This window comes from Aedes albopictus, chromosome 3 (genome assembly GCF_035046485.1).
Source record: "Aedes albopictus strain Foshan chromosome 3, AalbF5, whole genome shotgun sequence".
Lineage (NCBI taxonomy): Eukaryota > Metazoa > Arthropoda > Insecta > Diptera > Culicidae > Aedes > Aedes albopictus.
Window position 1 is genome coordinate 286,796,612 of NC_085138.1, and position 15,666 is coordinate 286,812,277.

Sequence of the window (15,666 nt, forward strand, 5' to 3'; positions counted from 1 at the left end):
CAAATTAGGATAATACATAACCAACTATAGTAGGGTAATTGACCCGATTATGGGGGAGAAACCGAAACAGTTGGAAACACTAACTTTGCAGGGTCGTTGTTTGGCATTCTTGCATAACGCCCACCGTACCCTTCCGGCTTCGACCACCTTCTGAATGTTGGATTCGCCGTAGAGTGCAGTGAGCTCGTGATTCATCCTTCTCTGCAACATACCGTACTACTGAACACCACTGAAGGCCGTCCTTAGCACGCGTCACACGAAGGTATCAGAAGGCCGGCTCTAGAGGCACATTATCCTCTATTTGGGACATTTGCGCCATCGCCATAATAATAGCCTATTTCATCATCTACCTGAGGGAAAAGGAAGGAAATAAGAATAAGGATGGGGATAAGGACAGGTAGGGTAAGGGGGCATCCATAAAGTACGTCACGCTCATAGGGGGGAGGGGGGCTTTCCGAAAGTGTGACAAGCAATGTATTAGGTATACGAAAAACCCGTACGAAGGGGGGAGGGGGGGGGTCTAAAATTCTCAAATTTTGCGTGACGTACTAAATGGATGCCCCCTAATAGGGAAAAAATACCCTGGAAGAGGGTACTAACGCATAAGCGTACCCCAATGGGTTCAAACAGCGCCTTAAAAAAGGCACTGTAATAACGCATAAAGCGGAAGACAGCCTATGGCTCTTTCCCACAGCGGGTTAACTACAACAGAATATGCTGAAAATTCAGGTTTCTGAAGTGAACTTAATAAGTGTTTACCAAATACTCGGAAAAGCAGTTGCGCAAAAACTGGACAGTTACATATCAAATGATACGTAGTTCCATGATCCTTTTGCAACCACACAAGACATCCATAGGTTAATATTGGCCGAACAACAGTTGTGTAAATCCATTTGATATACTTGGGTTTTACACCCAAAGTTGTACCAAAGGTTCGCCGGCATAGCCCGAAGGCCATACAAGCTTCTTGATTCTGAACTCAATATGAGGTGTCCAGGAAAGCTTGGAATCAAGAATGTCTCCAACGTACTTTACATTGATTTCAAGATCAAGGAGACACAAAGGTCGAATTCAGATTTTTAAAAAAGCCATATTGGCGACACCACCCCTCAACTACCTGAAGGGCGCTTTGCATCAGGTCGTAAAGGGTGCTAATGCACGCATATACCGACTAACAATGTTAAATAGTCGTCGGCAAAACCATATGTACGAAATCCGCTAATATTGAGTTGCCTCAATAGCGTCTCTGCTACGGGATTCCACAAAAGTGGTGATAAGACTCCCTCTTGGGGGCATCCACAAACACTCAATTTCCTAATCGCTGCTTGACGCAATGTCGAGAAGAGATGTCGGGTTTTGAGCATGTGGTAAGTTCAAATAAAAATCATTGGAGGTATACCATGCAGCTTCCGATATGGCATCGAAAGGCACGTTGTTAAAGGCGCCCTTGATATCTAAGAAAACATCTACTCAAGATTGCTTTTGAGCGAATGCCTTCTCGATATCGTACACAACCTTGTATAAAAGCGTCACAGTGGACTTACCATATTGATAAATGCTATTTCACATGAAGAGGCACATTGGCCATATGAACATCACGGATGTGATGATCGACAATGCGTTCAAACTGATAGATCTGAAACTCTTTGGTTCTTCATACGATGCACGGAATAAACTTTACAGTAATATTCCGCCAGGATTTGGGAATATACCCTGTAGCAAAACTGAAAACAAGTAGTTTTTTTTTCCAAAACATATCTGAAATAAACATATCTCTTCCGAAGCAAAATAGGATAAACCCAACTGTCCCAGGAGATTTGAAAGAAGCCGAGCTATTTAAGTATTTAGATACTTTATGCAGAGCCGTAGCGTGGTTCCATGGCGCCCTTGGCAAGCGTCCAGATTGGCGCCCCACTTCAATTGGACATTGTTAATTTGTAAAAGTTTGTAGTTATTTTTTTTAAGTTTATTTAAAAGTTGGATTTTAATGTTTCAAAGAAATAAATTCCCGTGATTTTTTTTCAGTATTTTTCATTTTCGTTTTCTTTGGGAATTTCAATGGGAATCGCTCATTTGCATTTTGAAAACCTTACTTAGACCAGCACAATGATTAGAAATTACATTTCAGATTCCTTACATAAATTATGCATAAATCTCTTCTAGACATCTTACAGATTTTCTTTTGTTTTCTAGATTTTTTGGTCAACTGAATATTTTGTTTTGAAAAATACTTAAAAAGTTTTCAGAGGTTTTCAAGAAACCTTAAACGATCTATTTTACCAAATTTGAGCATGAGCATGAGCATGATTGACCGCCCGCGGTTGCTCCTCTGTTATTGCAAGAACAACTGCATTTACACAAAGAACCAACAGATGATGCTTGGGATTAGCTTTCTCTTCATTGTGTAAATGCTGCAATCCCAATACTTTTCAATAAGCAATACCAGCGCCGGCCGCGTCCGAATGCAGGTCAATTGAGGATAGGGAAGGAAATGATGACGTGATTCTCGCTTAGGCCAATAACCGAGGAATTCTCTGCGTTACTACGAGAAATCACTAGGAGTTTGGACAGAGGAAATGGAGATGTGTTGAGGATTTCGACGTGATAAACGAATGTAATGTTTTGATTCGCGATTAATAATGCGCTCGCGAAGAAATACCCTTCTAAACCTTGGACGACGAACGCGATCTATTGTTGAGGCACAACTCACCCTACATAAGTTATTCATTCGCAACTAAGGAGTACACAATGCTAAACACCGACGCATCTGTAGTTTGCGTTTCCGCGCGAGAAAATGCTGAACGCGATCGATTCACAAGTATTAACAAAATAACACGGGATAAATAAATCAGAAAGATCTTACCGCATGGTTCGCCGTCTATCTTTTACCGACCCTCTCTTTTTTCCAGAAATTCATGCAACGTTTATTTGAGTCAAAACATTTATTCATTTGGGCTAAAAAATTACAAATGTCGACACCGAAGATGACGAACCATTCAAATTTTTGTGTACATGCAAAAAATGAATGAAAAATATTTATTACCAACTAAAGTCTAGTATGCACCTGGTAAGAAAAGCACTCCAGAAAAAATCCCTCTAATTACCAAAGGAATTTTGACAACTGATTAGTATGGGAAAAATGTCACTTTTCCTTGACGAATAATTGAACGGAATATTTTTCCGCAAGGAAAAGTGACAGCTCCATTTGATTTGCCCGGCAGGCGTTACGATTGTTACACAATTTTCATTTCTTTCCAGCTGCGGACCGCTCAAGAAATTTTAACAGCGAAATCATTTCTTGACCATTCCTTGGCCTATCTTTTTCCACAGTACTTATCAGGTGCGTACTACCCTAAATGTACATTTGGAACTAGCGCCGACACATGACGTGACGAACTTTTCAATATTTGTTAGATAAATACTCAAAACCCAATGTTGAATTTTATACATCCTATAGCATTAATTATTGTGATAAAATGGAAAGAGCTCACCAATAAACATCCTTCGAAGTGTCCAGTGCGTATGTGCTGCAGCATCTTCCACAAACTGGCCTCGAAATCACACTGAACCGCTACAACAACACACGGGTACGACGATGTGCACATTCAAATTGTCGACGACGACGCGGCCGATCCGAATGAAAAAAGAGGCACTTCCACTTTGCCTCCAAAAACACACTTAACCGCCCCGTACGAAAACGAGCACGCACGCAGGACGACGACGCGATGCAACGAAGAACCAAGACAGACTCACTTAAACGATCTATTTTACCAAATTTCGGCAATTAGTTCAATAGATTGTACCACAGTTTTCTGATAACCAAAGATTTCTTAATCTTCTGAGGTTTAATCAAAATATTTCACCGAAGCTCTGTAAGAAATTTTTTAGCAACAATTAGATAAACCACGGACCAAGAGGGATTCCTTAAGAAATTTATATTTGAGTTTTTGTTGGAATCTCTGGATTTCCTCCTGCTAGAATTACTGAGGGAAATTTTGAAATTTTATGAAATTATAAATGAAATTCTGCAGCAGTATTCGGTCCATCCGGTAGATAAAACAGCAAGAATTTCCAATGAAATGCATGTAGCAATTCTTGCAGGAATTCTTAAAGTAGTTCATGAAGAAATGTATGAAGGAATGTTTAAAGGAATGCCTGTAAGAATTTGTGTATAACCATTGGAAAAATTTTCAAAGGAAAGAGTTCTTTGCAGAAATTTTGTATAAAATAAATAGTAGATTTTCCAACGGATTACTTAGATAAATATCTGAAGCAGTTTCAAATGTATGTTGTTTTTTGGAGAATTTTTTGTGGAAATTCAGGAAAGGGTTTCTAGAGAATTTATAGCAGAAATTTATGAAGCAATCCCTAGTGAACATGGAACAATTTCGGAAGGAATTAATGGAAGGTTTTCTAAGCGATATTAGAGCATTCTTTTTTTAAAAGATATCTATAGAAGTCTTTCTGGAAAAAAAACTTTGGTCAAATTACCAAAGAAATCTATAGACAATTTTCTTAAAAAAATATCTGGATAAATATCTGAAGAAATTCTCAGAGGCATTTCAGTGGGAATCCCTGGAAGGAATTCTAAAGGAATCTCTGCCGAATTTTCTACGGGAATCTATGAATCTATTGAAGGTTTTCAAATTAATTCATAAAGATGTTTTTGCAGGAATCTGTATAAGAATTTCTGAAGGTTAAATCTCGAAAATTGCTAAAGAAATTCATTGACGATTTTCCAAGAGAATCCAGGAAAAAAAAATAGAGGTATTGAGAAACTCACATGAAAAGTTTTCGAATGAATCTGGGGCACAATTTAGGAAGGTATCATTGAAGAAAATTTACAAATTCATCAGAATATCTGCAGAATATCTATTTTAGAAAGAAACTTTCACAAGAATTTTGAAAACACATTGTTTTTGCTTTGCTAATTAAAAAAACTAATATAGTTTCTCAAAATAAATTAAATAGTAGATAAATACCCAGGTAACATCATATGATAGAGAAATATATTTTTTTGAGAATACGGGAAAACGTAGAAACAGATTATCAGGCTCAAATACTGAAAATTGTGAAATCTTGATAACATTCAAGAAAACATTAGCATCATCCTGTTTTCTTCTATCCTTAGGTTGCTTCGGCGCCCCTCTGAGGCTTGCGCCCTTGGCGGAGGCCAACCTGGTCAATCGCACGCTACGGCTCTGCCTTTATGCTAGAAATGCATTCAAGTGAATTCCTCGTTATTTCGTATTCATTGCATAATTTGATTAGCTTTTTTGATGTTTTTCATTTGTGAATTTTTAGATTTATTATGGAAAAATCGGATTTAATAGGGAAAATTTGAATATTTTTGGTGGAAAAAAAATGCAATAAATAATTATAGAATTACTCGTGGAAACTGACATTTTCTATTGCTCGAAAATCATTAATTTATGAGAACTTATGATTTGTTTATGGATTTTTTGAAATTTATTATTGCTCCCACCTATGCTTATCTATGGCCAATTTCCCGATTCTTTATGGAAAATGGTCACTTTTTTATGCGTCGTTTGTTTTTTAGCCACTGACTTCACTGAAACTGGAAATATTTGAACAAAGGTTTTTTTCCGGGTGGATCGTTCAGCAGACCGGAGAGCTTTCCTGTTGGCCTTGCGAGACGACCTGAAAGCCTCCGATCCTGCCGAACGTTGTCTATTCCAACTCTTTCATCATTGTTTCCTGAGCATTATCAGATCAGAATTCCACCAAGGGGTTCCTCTTGTTGTCTTCAAAGACCTCAGAGGGTAAGCTTCTTCAAAAGCTTCCATGATGAAAGTCGTTGTAGTACACCTTGTCCTTTTTTTACGTCCATGCTTGGCTGAGCGACAAAAAATTCTACCGCTAAGACAATGAGCAAACTCAACAGTTTTATATTTTTTTAAACATCTTCGTGATTAGGAGAAGTGTACAAAAATATAAAAATGTGTATTTTGATCATTATTTTGTCGGTAGAATTTTTTTCCGCTAAGCCAATAGTGGACGTAAATCAAGGTTTAGGTGTATCAACGACATCATCTAAATAACTTAGAGTCAATGGATGGTGAGTATCCATGAAATTTGACCGCAATCAAATCAATAAAGATATCCCGTTTGGTTGACCAGGGATTCCTGAAACACGAAGTATGGGAAGTAACATTAAAGTGTTCAAAAAGGATGTAGCGATAGTAAGATAAAGTTTCTTCATCTGAAACATGACAATTGGTCAGCTCGTGACTAGAGAAAAGCGTTATGTCTAACACTTTCTCCTTGACTTCCTTTCTGGTAGATACCATGAGGGTAGGGTGGTTGCCTATGTTAAGAAATCCCAGATCTGTTCTACTTCAGTACTCCTTCACAGTACTCCTTCAAACTGGAGCCTCTCAAGTTAATGTTTAAGCTGCCCCAGATGATATAGTGATCATTAGCATCACTGCCAACAACTAGCGGAAGGCCTTTTGAAGTGCAGTATGCGATGACTTGTTTGAAAGCATCCGTATAGAGGATGATTCATCATGCGGTTAATAAACCGAACAATAGACGCATGTCCCGTTGAGGTTTCCAACAATACATCAATACACACATCTCTGGTGGTTAACTCAGGAACAAGTGTAGCAACGATTGCGTAGTTGACAAGCACACAGGCTCGAGGCATTACACGCGGTTATAATATGTTATTTTACTGAAGGAAAAGAGATGAACCAGCTTAAGGCTGAAAATCTATAATAAAGTAGTTATAATAATACTGCAAATAGCAAACACCAAGTTCACGAGGTTTCCTATATTGAAAGGCTAAAACCCCCTGTATCATTTTAATTTAGCAATAAAACCAGATCGGTATCGATAGGAAAACGCCAAAGGCAAGGATACACATAACCAGAGATGTCCATATCCTCAGTGTAGGAAAGAGAAATAGAAAATACACCACTCACGCTGTGCATCTCAACAGGAGCCCGTCTCTTATGTGTGGATCCACCACTGCGAATCGGATGCGCGCAAGCTTAGTGGGTAGAAATAAATCTCTTAGCTCCCTGAGCACTAGGCCACACAACAGTGCGGCGAGAGGGATTTTAAATTCTCTCCGGTGAAAGTGTAAAAAATCACCCGGGCGCGCGCTCCAGTGAGGTTTTTGCGCCAGAGTGCGCGCTACACGCAGAACTCGATGTACACAGCGCAACGAGTAACTTTCACGCAGCGACCGAAAAGACAAAAGAATTTTCACGCAGATTTGTGTAACACCGGATCAACACAAAAAATGTGCTAATCCGGTGTTACACAAATCTGCGTGGAAATTCTTTTGTCTTTTTGCTCGCTGCGTGAAAGTTACTCGTGCGCTGTGTTGTTTCATTTAAGGGTGCATGGTGATGATTCGGTGACTGCTGGGTGAAAACACAGGAGAGCGCCGGAGAGCGATGCGAGCAAAAGAGTGAACCACACTCGATCCAAGTCGAACGAGCAAGAGCTCGCACTAGCGCTTGGTCTACCCACCACCCAAAACAAGAGAAACTGGCTTCTTGGTGTGGGGAAAAATGTTCCTATCCCCAGTGTGGTCGATAAATTGACGCCGCAGTGAATCGCTACGGTGAAATGCCATATCTGCACATAACACACTGTGTAAATCGCATAATGCGAAACCATGTAGGAGAAAATTTACAGTAATCAACAGCATCGTCATTCCATAATACTGCACTTATTTAGCCTCAAAATTGTGACTTAAGAAGGGCAGCTGATTGATTAGCGCAGTAAGGGCAGAATACTGTGGAGCGCGCCCTGGCACTCCACAGCAGACGTGGAAAATGATGAAGATTGCAGCTGAGCAGACACAAACCAAAACAATAATACTCGTGAACAATAGAGGCCCGAGAATACTCGCACTTCTTTATTCGTGAGTAAACGAAGCTGGCAAGCACTCGCATGTGAGTTTTTTTTTTGTTTGCTTTTTCTAGTATAGTCTAGTCTAGTCTACTCTACACATACACAGCCATTCATTGAAAAAATCCTGGAAAATGATGAAATCGACTACTTCCATCATTTTTCTTGTCATTATTAATGATTGCACTACATCGAAAATGCATCACAAGCATAAAAGTGGCCAGGCCTACAGTGCAGCGTTTTCAATTAAATAATAAAAACAATGAGTGGGGACATCTCGTACCAACCGCTCAGTTTATGAAAACGAAAAATATGGTGAAAATCGGTGGGGGTGACGAAGCTAAGAAGGTTAATGTCACCCCTTGGTCCTTGATCCTTCCTGGGATGGATCTCACCGAATGAAGTTGTCCAAAACATTATGCCAACAATACTCAAAGATGGTATGAGCATTCCCTTCGCTTGATTTTGAAGCATTTCAAGACTATTTGTCCGTGAGTTTTTTTTTGCATTTTGACGGAAAACGCATTTTAACGACTAGTAGTGCTGCTTCTCAGGAACAATGAAGCATAACGCATTGGTTGATGTTGGATAATCACTGGATCAAGGGGCCAGACACGTACAATTTTTGGCTTAGTATATTATAGTATACTAAAATAGATTAGTGCATCGTAGCAAACTCTGCGGCCGATTTTTTCGATAAACAGTGTTTGTTTTCGATTCATCTGTCACAGCCTTGATTTCAGCCAGTGCGATTACTTTGATGGTAATACATTAATATACAATAATATTCATTATTATATTAATATACCGCAAATATACTAATATACTTCTAATACACTCATTATGCTAATACGTGTCTAGCCCCTGGCACTGGATTTGCTATTATAACTACAATAAAATGCACTTCCCGCACCTCCACTAGTTCTTCACGAATAAAAACTCATGAGTATTTCTGTTTTTGATTTGCATCTTACTCACGAAGCAGGCGGGTGCGAATAAACTCACACACTGTTTACTCGCGGAATCGTGAGTAAGCCTTGTGTTGGCTTTACACTCGCGAATTGCTTCATGATGAGAGTTATTCCATCGCTGCTCCACAGGCTCCGTAAGTGGTTAGGTTTTTAGTGGCCCCCCCTAGCTATTCATTCCTAGGAACGGTAAGCATATAGCCACATCACACCATGAATTCGGGGTCACTTGTAAAGTGGAATCTTATCACCGGAACAGGCGATCCGTAGTGCAATTCTTAGTCAATTGAGACAACCGCTACCGACACTACACAGCTATCTAGGCTGATCGAAAAAAGAAATTAATATTAAAGATCAACTCCATACGGGCTCAAACAGCCGAAATTTTTTTGTTTCGAATAAAAAAGTATTCCATTTTGAGAAATTAAACGCTCCTTACAAACAACAAATATATGAAATATTGAGTATGTTGGCATACACGGAATGAAATCAATCCTTTTTTTTTCTTGAACGATAGCCGGTGATCAATTTCCAAACATCTGACCATGGAAAGTACATTCGAGCCGCCTATTATCTATCGGTTGATTAGAATATCAACGTATGTACGTATCGTCGTATCCCTCATCAACCGGCCGTGCCAGTGTAAAACAAAAACTCTCACATTTCCCATGGTTGCGCATAATTGGAAATATGAACCAGGGACACATCCTTACACAAAAGCGCGTGTTGTAAAGGTCTTACTATGTGTGATGCGTAGGTACCTTTCTTACACACGCATTTCCTTCCCAGGTCTTCGTAGGGCTTCTTCCATCCTCGTTTCGTGGACAAACGCATCCTAGTTTTTTTTTTTTTTTTGTGCCCTTTGCAGCGCCGCCGTCGTCGCGACCGTAGAATTCTATTTCACGGTGTTTGATACCGCATCACATTCACATCAGCTCCTGAAACCGAAGCCAAAAGGTGCTGGAAACGGGAAGCTTAGCGATGCCACAGAGAAGTTTATAGGCTTTTCAGGGAAATTGGTTTTATTTTTTTTTTCTTGGGAATAGTTTCAGGTTTCCTTCGAAGGAAATATGAATCGAGAAAATAAAAATATCGATGGATTAGTGCGCCTCGGCTGCGCCGGTAATATGTATAATTGAATAACAATTGCGGTTCCACAGTGGTTCTCTTTGAGGAGCCGATTTGTGTTGCGAAAGGGCAGGAAATGCGATTACAGCTCGCTTTTGTACGGATAAATGGTCGTGTTTGCTGCACTACTGCTTCATTGAGCGTTGTCGGCGACAGTAGTCAAAGGTAGGATGTGACGATCGGCGGCGGCACTGATCCAATGTAATAGCCGCCAGTAATCGCTGACAACAACAACATGGCACCAGCAATGAAAGGAAGGCGCCAAAATTCGCTTGTTTGTCGGTAGATTTCAAAGACACAGTACATGCAGGTAACTTTGCCAAAGCTTGTTCACTAATTGCTTTAGGCATAATATTCTAATAGCCGACGGTTTGTCACTCATTTTCCATTCATTTCGGTAAGCTTTATCTAGATTAGATGCGGCTTCCTTTCCCATACTTTGGTGCTCAGTTGCAATTTGAGCTCAGCCGATGGTGTGCATAAATTGCGAGTGATTTAATTATAATTATAATCAGAGAGGTTAAAAGGGAATGCCATCATGTTTAGCATGCTGCACTGCAGGCAGATTCCTGTTTTAGTTCTTAACCCTCGAGCAGTCGCGTCTTCGGTCACCCTCAGCGACACCGCGCACACGCTGTGACCACAAGCGAGCTTTTTTCATGGTGCGTGTACTCGGTACACGACGCGACCGCTCCCGGGTTAATTGTAACTGAAAACAGCAGTAGGGTCTTGAACTATTTAAGCAGGTGTACCTATTTAGGGCACTTGCCGCAATAACGAAGTCAATTTAATACTTAATAACTTAATTTTTGGCACACTATGAGATACGTATTATACTTTCAGTCCTGAGCACCCACGGTGGTGCAGAGGGCCGAATTGAAAGATCTCCATCCTGGGCGATTGCCCGCCATCGCCTTAACCTGTGACCAGGACAAATTTCTCTAGACTTGCTATATTTTGTTGATGAGGCTGTGCCGACATGCGCCTCTACGCTTGCCTCTGCTGCGATGTCTTGCTGGGTTCCAATCTGACGCTTGCATGCAGATTTCGTTTCCACCCCTGCGTAGAGTGTGGCCTAGGGCAGTTTAGATTTCAAACATATTGAAAATTCAAAGCTCCCATATGTTCATTACAATCCTTAGTGCAAAACTAGAGTCCTGTCAAATTTGTAGCCATTTCGGTTGTGTTTTAATGGTGGCCCAGGTTTCTATGAGAATTATTATGGAGAATTTTCAAAAAAAAAGTGCTCCGCGCTGCAGAGCTTTCACACATGGATAAAGTCATAGGTAGGGGTCACAGTACCGACCACTTTTGATGAGTACCGGTATTTCGGTACTGGGGCTTACAGCACCGGTAGTACCGGTAAAATACCAGTACTGGGAATTTTTCACTAAATTGAAGATTAATCTATTTTGTACAGATAATCTACAATATACCAGACATTTCGGAATTCCAGTTTTCAGAAAAGTCATAAAATCTAACCAAAAAAAAACAAATTTATTAAACAAAATACATAGATAGATTAAAAATATATGTGTAGAATGAAATCAATTGCATGAAACTGTTTATGGAGCTATTGTTAAGCTTCTGCGCAGTTTCACAGGCAGTATTTGGTCATTCCAAAATAAAACAGGAACAACATTACATGTACTAAAATCAGATAGATAGTTGCTGACTAGGTGGAAACAGAAGAAGATTCTGATTTTTCCTTGATCATGGTACTAATGGATCGCAAAAACTGAAGAAATAACAAGAAATCCTGATTTAACAAAGTTTTAGTAAAGCAAGTTAATCCATTTCCAAAATTTAACCACAGACAAACAGACGTAACACTTTCGAAATTTCCGTCGACCACGCTTTTAACGATCATTTTAAATTTTCATAGTTGTGGCTTTCACAATCAGAGGAGCGTGCATCGTTTTTCTATGCGTTTGACGTTCCACACTAGCGCCTTCTGTTGACGATATTACACAACACAGTGATTCGTGCAACTTTTCCACCAGGTGATGGTAGTGTGAACTGGGCGATAGATTTGCATGAAAATCGTTCAAGGTGTTACGTCTGTTTGTCTGTGATTCAACGTTCCCAACTAATCGTTAGTATGATAAACCTGGATTTGCAGAATGGTTTCAAATATGAAATATTAGTTTATCAAAGCACTTGGTTTTAAATGTGTTTTGTTTATTTCCATTGCATATTAGCTTTACTAATAATCAGATATCAGCACTTCGGGAGAGATTTCCCAGTACCGAAAGTACCTGTTCTAAGGCTCAGTCAGTATGTACCGGTATTTCGGTACCAAAAAACGGTCGGAAATACCGGGTGTTCGGTACCGGTACTACCGGCACTGCATCCCTAGACATAGGGTACAGGACTCTAGGTTTGCACCAAGGATTGTAATGAACATATGGAATCTTTGAAGTTTTACCATGTTTAAAGTCTGAACTGCCCTAGTGTGGCCGACACACCTCCACATTCTCTCCCGAATTTCTGTCGCTATCGGCTATTGATTACATTGGCGACGAAGCTCCACGTTTGAGTTACGGGTTGCAGAATCAATTGTGAGGCCCACATGCACGAGTTATATACCACAGGCATCTTTTAATAAAGACCTGCAGCCGTTGGGTGCTCTCCACTGATACACACCAAGTTTTACTAGCGTACAGCAGCACAAATTTCACGCTCGAGTTGAAAATGCGGATTTTGGTGCGTCCACTAATCTGGTTGTTTTTCCATACATATCTCAAACTCGCAAAAGCAGTCCTCGCCTTCTTGATCCGTGCACTTATGTCGATCTTGGTGCCGTTATCGGCCGCCATTTAGCTATCAAGATACTGGAAGCTTTCAACATTCTCCACTGATTGCCCAGCTTAGCTTAGCTTAGACTGACTGCACTATCTATGGTTGCTACTCCGTGATTGACCCGAACCAATGACAGTTGCACAATGAATTCTCCACTGATTGCTCAGCTACCGTAAAACTGGAAATGGATTGATCGTATTTATATCCAACGATTTGGTCTTGTTGACGTTGATGGTAAAACCTACCGCCGAGGAGCGATTGGCATGATCATCGATTTTGCTCTGCGTATCAGAGCGCCGTTGAGCCAAGAGAGAAACGTCATAAGCCAGTTCGAAGTCATTCAGGAGCTCCATGGTAATGGGCTGCCATAGCACCCACGGGTTTGTTCACGATCAATCGCGCCTATCAGGATCTCATCGATTACGATGAGGAACAGTAGCAGTGATAGTATACATCCTTGCCTCCTCACTCTAGTAACAATCCGGATGGGATTGGACAAGACATCGTTGTGCAGTGTTCTGCACGAAAATGCCCTGTGATGTGCTTCAATGAGGCCGATGATTTTCTCAGGGACACCATTGCACCTGAGTACTTCCTACATTTTTTCGTGATTGAGACAGTGGAAAGCTTTTTCGCCATCAAAGCGTTCCATACGCTTCCGCCTTCCGGAATATCCGCACCACTTCAAGTTCTCCAATAATCCCTTAGAGGTTAGCATCTTCACTTATAACAGCCCACTGTTCAGCGACGGGGCATATAGCGCCTTCTCCAAGATCATATCTGCTGGAATTATCACACACAACAGCGGGTCACACAACAGCGGGACGAGTAGCGAAGCTTTCCGGACCGGAGTAAAGTCAAATACTTGCGTACGGTTTTGACGATCACGAACGACTGATTTATTGACTATTTACATTTTACAATTATAAACAATAACAATGTTCGACAACATAAAATATGTTCACGGTGTATCTTTACATATCGGTTGTCTCGATTACGAGGGGTGCTCGAATGCACAAAATACATATTCCCAACACTATTCCTCCACAGCCATCTACGCCAACCATCTTCACAGTTCCACATCCAGACGCCTTCACTGACCTTTCATCCGCCAGCACTACGTCACACACATTTTCGGCATCGATTGACTCAAACAGTCGCTTGTCATTGCACATATGGACACTTACACCACTATCCACAATCCAGCCGCATGACCGCATTTCATTCGTCAGGAACAAAACGGCATTTCTGTCTTGCACCGCTGCTTGCTTCGCAGCTGATAATTCACTTTTCTTCTTCTTCTTTTGTTCACTTCTTTGATCCTTCTTCTCTTGCAGAACCGGACTATCACTTTTCAGGAGCCCCTTTCGCTTACATCTCCACTAAGAAGTATTCTGATTGCTGAGACTTTTCAGTGCTTTCATCTCACCAGGATATTCGTCAGAACTTTGCACAGACCGCTCCTTCCGACGCTCGAGCTCGTCCAGAAGCTTCGACTTGACCAGCACCAGCGTTATGTCTGTATCCGGCCTTCCTTTCAGTGCCAACGAATCTGGCAAACTTCGCAATATCATTGCCACTTTTAGCGATTTAGTCAGCTGCTGCCCAACTTGCGTTAAACGGTCAAAAAATTCCTCCACCTCGAACAGATGGCACTCGAGATCGCCATCTTCCAACAGATTAAGGTTGCACAGACGCTTCACCATGGAGACCTGGGAAGTTACAGAAACCTTTTCGTGGTACTTTTTCAAGTTGTTCCAAAACTATTTCGCACTTGTTGCTGCCTTGATTAGCCCATATTGACTTTCTGCGATACACAAGCCCAGAAGCAAAGATGAGTAAGTGACAAAAACCTACTTTCGAGTAAATGAGGCTCAACGTTTTTGAGCAATTTTTCATCCCATACAAAATTTATGAAGTTCCAAAATCGACGCAATTTGCTTCGATTTATCGTAATTTTTCCAATCAACGTAAAGATATTCATAAAAAAAATCCTAAAAGCTTGAAAGCTGAAGAATTTTATGATATTCTCAGCATAAAATCGACGAAATGATCACTTACACTCCTATATTTCAAGAACCCAAATACCTTTGAGGATGTTTGCCAGAAAATTAAGGGGCTGTCCTTGACGCTGTCCTTGGTTCTGTCCATAAAATACGTAAACTCATTTTTGTGCAAGTAACACGCATGTCATATAAGAGTTACGACAGTGCAAGTTTTGGTTGTATAGAAGTTGTTGTGAAGTTATTTTAACACAATGTAGAAATTACGTCAAATTAACTTTTATACAACTTTTATTTTGGTGGCCATCTCAGTCATACCTCCCTTCTCGTAGCTTTTGTTCATACACAATTTTCGAAATTTGTATGGAGCGTAGACGTTGGTCAGATCTCCAAGTGTCTGAACACCAGCAGACCAATTTAACGCAGAAGTGCAATTTAGAATGAACAATATTTGTAGTGCTTCAATGCGAAATCTACATTTGCATTTTAAGACGACCACTGTTCGGATGTCAGCTAATTCAAAGAACAAACATCTTGCCGTGAGTTTGTACAAATCCAACAATATTCGATCTAGCCACGATGGTGCTATTTGCTGAAGTTGTTCACTTGTTGTTCACAAACATGGCACACAAACTTATCCAGGCGTGAATTTCAGTTCCGTATCGGTCTCCCGCATTCCTCGGGTGCGCCCCATAGTCATCAGATGATATACCCACCCATGAATGTTTTTCTAGATGTTTTAGTTAACCTCGCAGTTCAACGAATATCCCTCTTCAACGCATGCAATCATCTAGAGCAATGACATAAAGCAAAAACTGGGTAACCTTGAAATGCAGACCTCATTGAGGTCATTATCCAAGTAACACACATGTCTTTTA